The 8,683-nt window shown below is 45.2% G+C and overlaps 1 long non-coding RNA gene across 2 annotated transcripts; it reads left to right on the forward strand.

Moving 5' to 3' along the window:
- Positions 1-2,646: 2,646 nt before the first annotated feature.
- LOC111832758 (uncharacterized) lies at positions 2,647-6,945 on the forward strand. Of its 2 annotated transcripts, none has more exons than XR_011993699.1 (3): positions 2,647-2,989; positions 4,735-4,903; positions 5,170-6,945. It is a non-coding gene; the product is annotated as an uncharacterized lncRNA (long non-coding RNA). The 2 variants fall into 2 exon arrangements; XR_011993700.1 differs by having other exon boundaries at positions 4,735-4,877.
- Positions 6,946-8,683: the final 1,738 nt, after the last annotated feature.

An 8,683-nucleotide genomic window follows, 5' to 3' on the forward strand; every position in this document is an offset into this window, starting at 1 on the left:
TGCCAGATAAGTATTCGTCAGCACAGCAGCTGGTGCACAATGCTCTCTTGTAGCTTTATGTGACAACATATGCCAGCCGCCCTTCGCATGCGATAATTTAGCTGGGGGAGCAGATGGGCTAAAGTATTGTTATTCTCACTCCAGCTCCAATCCCAGGGGGGAATTGCTAAATAAAATCAAAGCAGATGGACCGCTGGGGCCTGGGCTGTGCTAACGCTAAACAGCTAATCTGCTGCCACCGCTGGCGGATCATCGTCTTCGTGGGCCTGATCACTCCCCTTTGGAGGGGGTCGGGCGTCTCACTGGGCACTGGCCCAGGATCAAGGTTCAGGAATGGGCAGAACCTAAAAAAAATGCACAAAGCTGTACTGAATACATATTGCAGGTACCCACCACACAGCGAAACTCTTCTGGATCCTGGCCGGCAATCCCCCAGGCAGATGCACGGTCCAGTCCCACCCTCCCGAAATGGCCATCTACCTCTCACAGCCAGGTGTTACGTGGGCGTCCCCTTGGCCTGATCCAGCCGCTTGGGTCCTCAGCAATGAGGATCCTGAGAGCCGGATCACCCTCAGGGAAACGCTCCACATGGGATTAATGCTGTAACTGACGCTCCCTTACAATGCAGGTAATGTGCCTCAATCGGGACTCCTCTAGCAACCTCTCATTCAACACAAAGTCAAACCAGTGGTACCCAAGGATTCTCCAAAGAGACACAGTACCGAAGGAGTCCAGTCTTCGTCTCAGGTCACTGGATAGCATCCATGTCTCACAGCTATACAGCAAGATAGGGAGCACCAGGACTCTAAAGACTTGGACCTTCGTCCTCTTGCATAGATATCAGGAGCGCCACACACCCCTTTCCAGTGACCTGATTATCCCCCATGCTCTTCCGATCCATCTGCTGACTTCATAGGAAGAGTCACCAGAGCCATGAATGTCGCTGCCTGGGTAGGTAAATCTCTCGACAAGGTCGACATTCTCCCCTCAGACAGACACACTACTAATGGCTGTGCCCAAGAAGTCATTAAATGCCTGGATCTTGGTCTTCATCCAGGACACCCGCAATCCCACTCCTCACTCAGTCTCTTTAGAGCCCTGATCACAGCCTCCATTGACTCTGCTAAGATCACAGCGTCGTCAGCAAAGTCAAGATCAGTAAATCTTTCTTCACCAACAGATGCCCCACAGCTGCTGGACCCCACGACTCTGCCCAACACCCAGTCCATACAAGCACTGAACAGAGTAGGAGCAAGAACACACCCCTGGCGAACCCCAGAATCAACTGAGAAGAACCCAGAGGTTCTCCCTCCACTCTGCACAGCACTCACAGTACCAGTGTACAGGCCGGCCATGACGTCCAGCAACCTCGGGGAGATCCCGCGAAGTCTCAGGATGTCCCACACGGCAACTCGATCAACCGAGTCGACGTTTTATGAAAATTGACGAAGGCTGCAATGAGCCTCTGCCGATATTCATTCTTATGCTCGATGACAACCCTCAGTGCAAGGGTACGGTTGATGGTAGACTTCTTAAGCATAAAACCAGACTGCTCCGGTCGCTGACAGACAAGCAAGTGATCATGGATCCTGTTAAGGATGACCCTAGCATGGACCTTACCCGGCACTGAGAGCAGGGTTATCCCCCTGTAGTTGTCGCAATCCAGGCGATCACCCTTCCCTTTCCAGATAGGGACCACAAGTCCCATTTGAACCATGGACCCAGAGATGTCCAACATCCTAGCTGGAGGGTCAGCTTTAAACAACTGCTGAAAGTAGTTGGACCAGCGAGTCACAACTGCAGTGTCACCCATAAGAACCGTTCTGTCACCCGCCCTGACTGCAAATCTCCGAGGAACAGACTCAGATGTGCGTAATGCTTCGATTCCTCTGTAAGCAGGACGTGGGTCACTAGACCACAGATGGTGTGTCACCTGCTCACAGATTTGTCTAACAAATGCCTCCTTATCTGCCCTCAGAGCCCTTACAGCCATCCTTCTCAATTCCCGGTTCAGACTGGAGTTGCCATCAAGTCGTGCGCTGCGACTCCTCTCGATAATATCCAGGGTGCCCTGCGAGATGAAACACCTCCTTCTGGGAACACTGGCAACACCAACACAACCCTCGGCAACCTTCAGGGTCTTATCACGGAAGGTCTCCCACATCACATGACAAGTTAAAAGAATTACCGTAATTCAACATTTTTCCATATGTATAAAAACTCCCAAAATGAACAACGTATGCGGACTACTTGATTTCTATAAGCAAATTATTTAAACAGTATTTGAAGAGGAATGATTCTGTCCCAAGCTTTTTGATCCATATAAGCGGCTGATCACAAAAACCATGATCAATATAAGCGGTTTCCACAGTATTTTTAATATTGCTAGTATTTAAACCGATTGGTAGCTGAAACAGTATTTCCGCAGTGTTTGTATTTGACCTCTTTTTGTTCGGTGTCATCTTCACTAAAGCCACAATATGTCCAAACGACGGACACGGCATTTTTCTTTGGTATACAAGCTACTGAAATGAAACCGTCAGCTCGGTGTTTGAGTTCGCCTCCACGCTGCTTCCACGTCGCAGATTGGACGGGCGGAGTCACGTGACAGGACACGCGGTAGTATGTTTTTAAGGGAACGGTACATGAACACACTGGGGAAAGTATTAGCATACATATATTTTTTTAAGTATTAACAGAATATTTAATATTATATTATTGGGCAAGATCACGTCGATTAGAGGTTCTGAATGTCGGCTTTGATTAATTTTCGATTACTGTCAACTATCGCTTGGCAATTAATCTCTAAAATTTCCGATTCCTCTTCAAGTTTCAAGATTGACACATCACAGAAATACATATTTAAACTTATGGTAATTTATGGCTGTCGTCCTGTTTTAAAAAGACGCCAATCGGCTAAAATAGTTGGATAGGAGGAAGAGATCGAGAGACGAAGAGCACGTGACATTGAATTCGGAAAACAATAAAGGTAACATACCGCTCCGGTTAGTGTTACACAAATCTTTGTGTGTGTATGTAATGGCAGTGACTTTATTCCGTTTCAAATTACAGTATTTTTCATGTTTTCCGACACCACATTTCTCCACCATATTTACAGCATCTAGGTGCTCTATTGCTCTATTGAGTTTACAGACGTCTTCGTTTCTTCACGGCTCTAGTGAATAAAAACGTGCGAGGATAATTGTTTTAGCTTTGCCTGGAGCTGCATTTCACACCAACGTGACCTTTCTGCTTTTGAAAAATACTGTATTTTACTATGTAAACCGCCTGCCATGTTATATTTGTAACTGCTATTTATAATTTGCACATCCTTCTGTGCATTAATACACAACTGTATTTGTAATTCTGTAATTCATCTTCTCACAAATGTCTGAGCAGAATTCTAAATTGCAGCATGATTTCCATAACTGCAGAGCAGAGACATCTTGCTCTTCAGTATCACAGGGAATAACTGCTTTGACAGATTCCCAGGATTATGCACAAAGCTATTTTCGGTCTATTTTGTATGGGTTTTTAACCCATTGTAAATATGAATCTCACACTAGAGACCCAGAGGTTAAACGCCATAATCCATATCAGCCTTTGCAGCTCCAATAGCATCAAAATTTTATACAGAACTAAACATTAGGGTCAAACTAACACTATCGCGGTGGGACAGAATTCTTAAACTATGAGTGCGCCAGATTAGGGGATCCATTTTAATTAGCACCCGATAGACACTTTAACACAAGGTCAGTGACTTGCTTTCAAAATAACTACCCCAGTAAAGGAATTATGAGGCAGGATTCTGACCCTTGCAGACCGAGGTCAGGCCAAATTCTGGAATGATCCGGCTCTCGCACATCCCACAGTCAGTGCATAGTGTCATCCTGTCGCACACCCCTGTTGTCCCTCCTCATTGGTCAGACATCAGGCTTCCTGCCAGCCCGTCACATGCAGCATGCCAAGCTAGCGACTGACTTCCGGCCTCCAGGGAAAGAGACTTTTAGCGTGCCGTTGATCCTGCATTACATTACTCCGCTCACCTCGCGGGACGATAATGTCGGGATTGCTGCCGGAACCGTGCCGTGTACGACATCAGCTTCCCCTCATGGTGTGGGACGCGGCCAAGATAATTAAAGCAAGGCCCCGAATTAATAGCGGCAACAAAGCCTGTCAAGACGTTTGAGGGAAAGCGGAGCCTGGTAGAACGTGTGGACACTTTCCCGAGGTCCAGCGGAGCCTCGGACAGCAGCTTATCGCATTCTGTCACTCAGGTCCTATGGCGATTCGGATGTGGAGGTGAAACGGGGGTTGGGAGGGAGCGTGAGAAATGATCCGAACTACTGAACAGGCTCATTTACAGCTGGGAGCTCAAAGTTGTCTCAGTGTGTTGGTGTTTGAAGCGGGTGATCTGTGAATGAAGCAGCGAGGCAAATCAGGGAGGTCCTGTTGTGTTTTTTGGGCGGATACTGATTGAGGCATCTCAGGCTGGCTTGGGACTACGTGACACAGAATGACAAATGTGCAAAGAAAACGTGAGTGCCGGCGTCTACCGCCCAACACGTCGAGACTCGCCTTGTGACGTTAAGCTAGGACCTCACATGAAGGCAGGTTTAAAAGACACATGTTCTCGCCGAGATGCCACAGCTGTGTGCGGTGACACGGGGGTGACACTAAATATCCCTCCCCTCCCATCAATTCACGTACCAAGCCTTCCTCTCTTCCTCCCAGCCCCCCCCCCCCTTGGGCTTGGCGCCGATTCTGGCAGGCTGTCACCTCGGAACGATAATCAACGGTGGGATTGCGAGCTACAGCCGCGCCTCGCAGTGCCTCCGGAGCAGCTGCTGGCAGATGTTGGTGCCCCTAGCTGGCAGGTGGGGCCACAGCACACACGGGCAAGGTGTGTGCGTAATATTTAGAGGCGTGTCTCTCACTTAGGGTGTGAATTGGTTTTATTGCTCATTGCCACACTTTGTTTGAATAGGGGGCAAGTCTGCTCCCCCCCCCCCCCCACCCAGAATATTCTCAGGGATTTTGAGCAAAGTGCTAATGTGTGGTGGGCTGGCAATGTAATGTAGGGTACAGACGGCACACCTGCGCCCCCCTCCCCTTTCCGCCCCCCTACCCCTTGCCCGACTGTCACCTTTAACGCTGAATTATTTACAGGTGTTTGCCGTGATGCCACACAAGCTGGCTGGCGGGTTACGCCCCGCCCCCCCTTCCGGCACTATACCCCGCTCTCTGCGGTCCGTAGGCACCAGACAGATGTGACGTCAGGATGCCGATGGCGAGAGGGACCCCGGCAGATGACATTCTCGAGCGAAACCGCACATCCCAGCGCATTTTAACCGGATTAGAATTAAAACTGCGTATGTGGTATATTCTGGAAGCGGAAAAACAATACTGGCAAAAAAGAAGCCAAACGATCTTTTATTGCATGGGGTGGGACACTGAAGTTAAATTTCGTTCTTAATAGTGCAAATGAAAAACAATAAATAGAATATAAATACTGGTCAATACAAACAGCAGAAGCATGACATTTTAAGACATGGACATTAAGACACAGACAAAGAGATACTGTTAGCCTTTCGTTTCCTTTCAGTTATTTATAATATGTTAATTTTTAAAACAACACAAGGACTCAGTTGACCCCTGTATCAAATATATTAATATAGAATTAGTGAGAGCTGCATTTTGGAAAACAACCTGTCAGAATTCATTATGAGAGGTACTTTCAAATTATATATATAAAAAAATAGTAGGCATATATGATTTCTGTAATTTAAAGAGTGTAAAGTTCTCAGAGCTGCAGCGCTGTTTGTGGAGATGACAATATCTCCCCATGCTTACTGCAGTGCCCTTGGCGTGAGAGTGAACGGTGCTGAACCTGCACACCACTCACAGAGAACCATGACATTACACTTCCCAGGATGGTCTCCAGACCCCCGCAAAACTAACTGGATAAACGGTACGGACACGGATGGAATAACATCTTTCCCACCGCCGTTTTAAAAGGCAGAGTCGTAGATAAATCACTTTATATAAATCCAGAGTCGCAGCCATGTAAATCACATACATGCATTACTACTATAAATATTTATAACCCAAAAACGTTTCATGTGCCACGGCAAACCCTCCTTCAAAACCACTGGTGTAGACCCCTTAAATAATCAGTGACAGTCTGCTCAGTGTAACACGTGGACATTTAGTGTAACTGTTGAGTTGTGATGTACATTTGCTCTTCACTGCTCTGATGCAGCCTCCAAGTCTGTGGGGCTTGTCTTCGGCCTATGGAGGGCAATTTGATTTTTCTCATATGTACGTGCTCAGGTACCACACTGTATGAATTGTTCTTACTATTTTATTCATAATGAGAGTGTTAATGGGAACAAATAATAATGACCACGTGTTTCAAAATACTAATGAATATATCAGGTAAAAAAATGCTCCGCCTAAGTTCCTTAAGTGTGTCGGGCCAACCAGATGATGGCATTTCACATCGGTCCACTAGAGGGCGCAAGAGAGTAAATTATCATTAATAAGAGTAGCCGGGTCCAACGGTAGAGTCAATTTACTGTAAACGGCAGTGTGAACATTAAAAAGAAAAAAAAACATTACTTTAAAATATACAATGAATGAATTACGTTCATGCAAATAACCTGTAAAAACCAGGATTAGGTTTTCTTTTTCATTGTCATTTATGTCTAACCAAATTAGTTTTAAGAAGTTACATAACAGAAAAAAAGGTTTTAAAACTCAATCACCCTGTTTCTCCCCTCCCTTACATATACATGAAAGGATTCTCATTTACTTTTTTGTTATAGTCAGTATAATCTACTAAACAGCCTCTTTCCAAACCTGGCAATAACAGCAAATTCATAAAAGCAGGCACAGAACAAACCAGAAGTTTTCAAACAAGTATTATAAAACAAGACCTGGTGATTTTAGGAGTAACAAAGTACTAATATTTATTGCATGTATTTATTGTTAAAAAAAAACAAACAAACAGAAAATGAAGAAGGAAGGCACCCCACCTGGAAGTAAATAGATTTTCTTGATTGATGCCACCAGTCAAGAATCAATTAATCCATTATCAATATCTACCAGCCCATGGCATTTTCTGCAGAAGACAATAATAATTTCATTAGAGCCTAAGAATGGTTGATTATCCTAGTGCTGATGTAGCCTTAACTGATTATGCTGAAACTGTCATTAAAATGATTCTTATTTTTGACATGCTGGGTTATACCAAGGCTAGAGCAACACAGTTAATTCCATTGTTGGGGGTATGGTTATAGTTTTGCTTGGACTCTGCAGTAAAAACCCATGAGTGGAAATTTCCGCTCAAAAAACAAGTGTGTGAACATTGAGAACATACCTGGCTTATTTCAGTGAAAATTATTTATTTAAAATGACAATTCATATTCATAGGACATAAGTATCACTTGCAGAGTTACATATTTGTTCACATAAAATGTTTATTAATATTCATAGGGCGTAAGTATCGCTTATACAGATACACAGTTGTTTGCATAAAAATGATAATTCATATTCATAGGGCGTAAGTATCACTTATACAGATACACATTTGTTTGCAGTTAGGCAGTAGAGTTTTAAATATTAATACATTATACTTGTTTATTAGCTGCTCCCTATGTGAGTATTATGCAGTTAGATAATTGGTGACCTTTTATTTTAATTGGCGAATAAACAAGATTATTGACCTGCCTGCATTAACGCAATGGGCATTAAAGGATAAACATGAGCTGAACTAATTAGGGCAACTGGAAAAACAACTAGTTTAAATTTAGGCAATTTACATCTGAACAATGGGAGCCACGTCATTGACTGGAAAGCATCTTGACCAACCGCAATGACGTCCTCAGTCAGAATGGGGCTACCAACTGACCACACTTAGCTCTCAAATAATACTGCACTGCATGATCATTCATCTAGAACAAATCCCGTGATCCTGACTGTGTTCAAACTGTAGATATTATGTACAGTATGTATGGCACAGACCTGAAAACGTGGTTGACTCAGAGCGGTCACTAATGGTCAGGCATGCAGTGGTTTGGAAACCATTTTAAAACTGGAAGGGTTGCCACTGAACACAGGCGATTCTCAACCCTATTTATGGTGGGCTCACCCACTATATATTTGTCTCATCCTCCCTGAAAATGTATTTTTCTTAATTCGTTTAGTGATTTCTCTCTTACCCCCCTCAGGGCTTATCACCGGGGGCGTGGGGGAGTGTCCCTTATTGCTTCAGATTGATGGCGAAGTTCCTAATATCGCCCCTGCCAGTGAAGTTCAAATAAGGTAACCGTGGGTGGGGAGAGAGTTGTACTGCTGCCAAGTCTGACCTCTGACCTCTGTGTCCTCTGGGGCACGGAGAAGCACCATCGCCTCCTAGTGGGAGACCGGAGTCAGCGCAGGGGTCGGACAAAAATCGTGCAAAAGTGTTCCCAGGAAAGCGAGCTCAGTAAACGACGCGCAGATACGGCGGGCCGGCACTGCGAATTCCTTTATTCCCCCGCGACGCATCCTCCCCTGTCCCTGAACCGCTGATAAAGGACCCTTTATTCCGCTTGCATTGTGAGCTGCCCCATGCATGCCAGCTGCCTCATTGTAATTCCCAGCGTACACGCCGAATGACTAATTAGATTTGCCATTTTGA

Source organism: Paramormyrops kingsleyae, chromosome 11 (genome assembly GCF_048594095.1).
Source record: "Paramormyrops kingsleyae isolate MSU_618 chromosome 11, PKINGS_0.4, whole genome shotgun sequence".
In the NCBI taxonomy this organism is placed as follows: domain Eukaryota; kingdom Metazoa; phylum Chordata; class Actinopteri; order Osteoglossiformes; family Mormyridae; genus Paramormyrops; species Paramormyrops kingsleyae.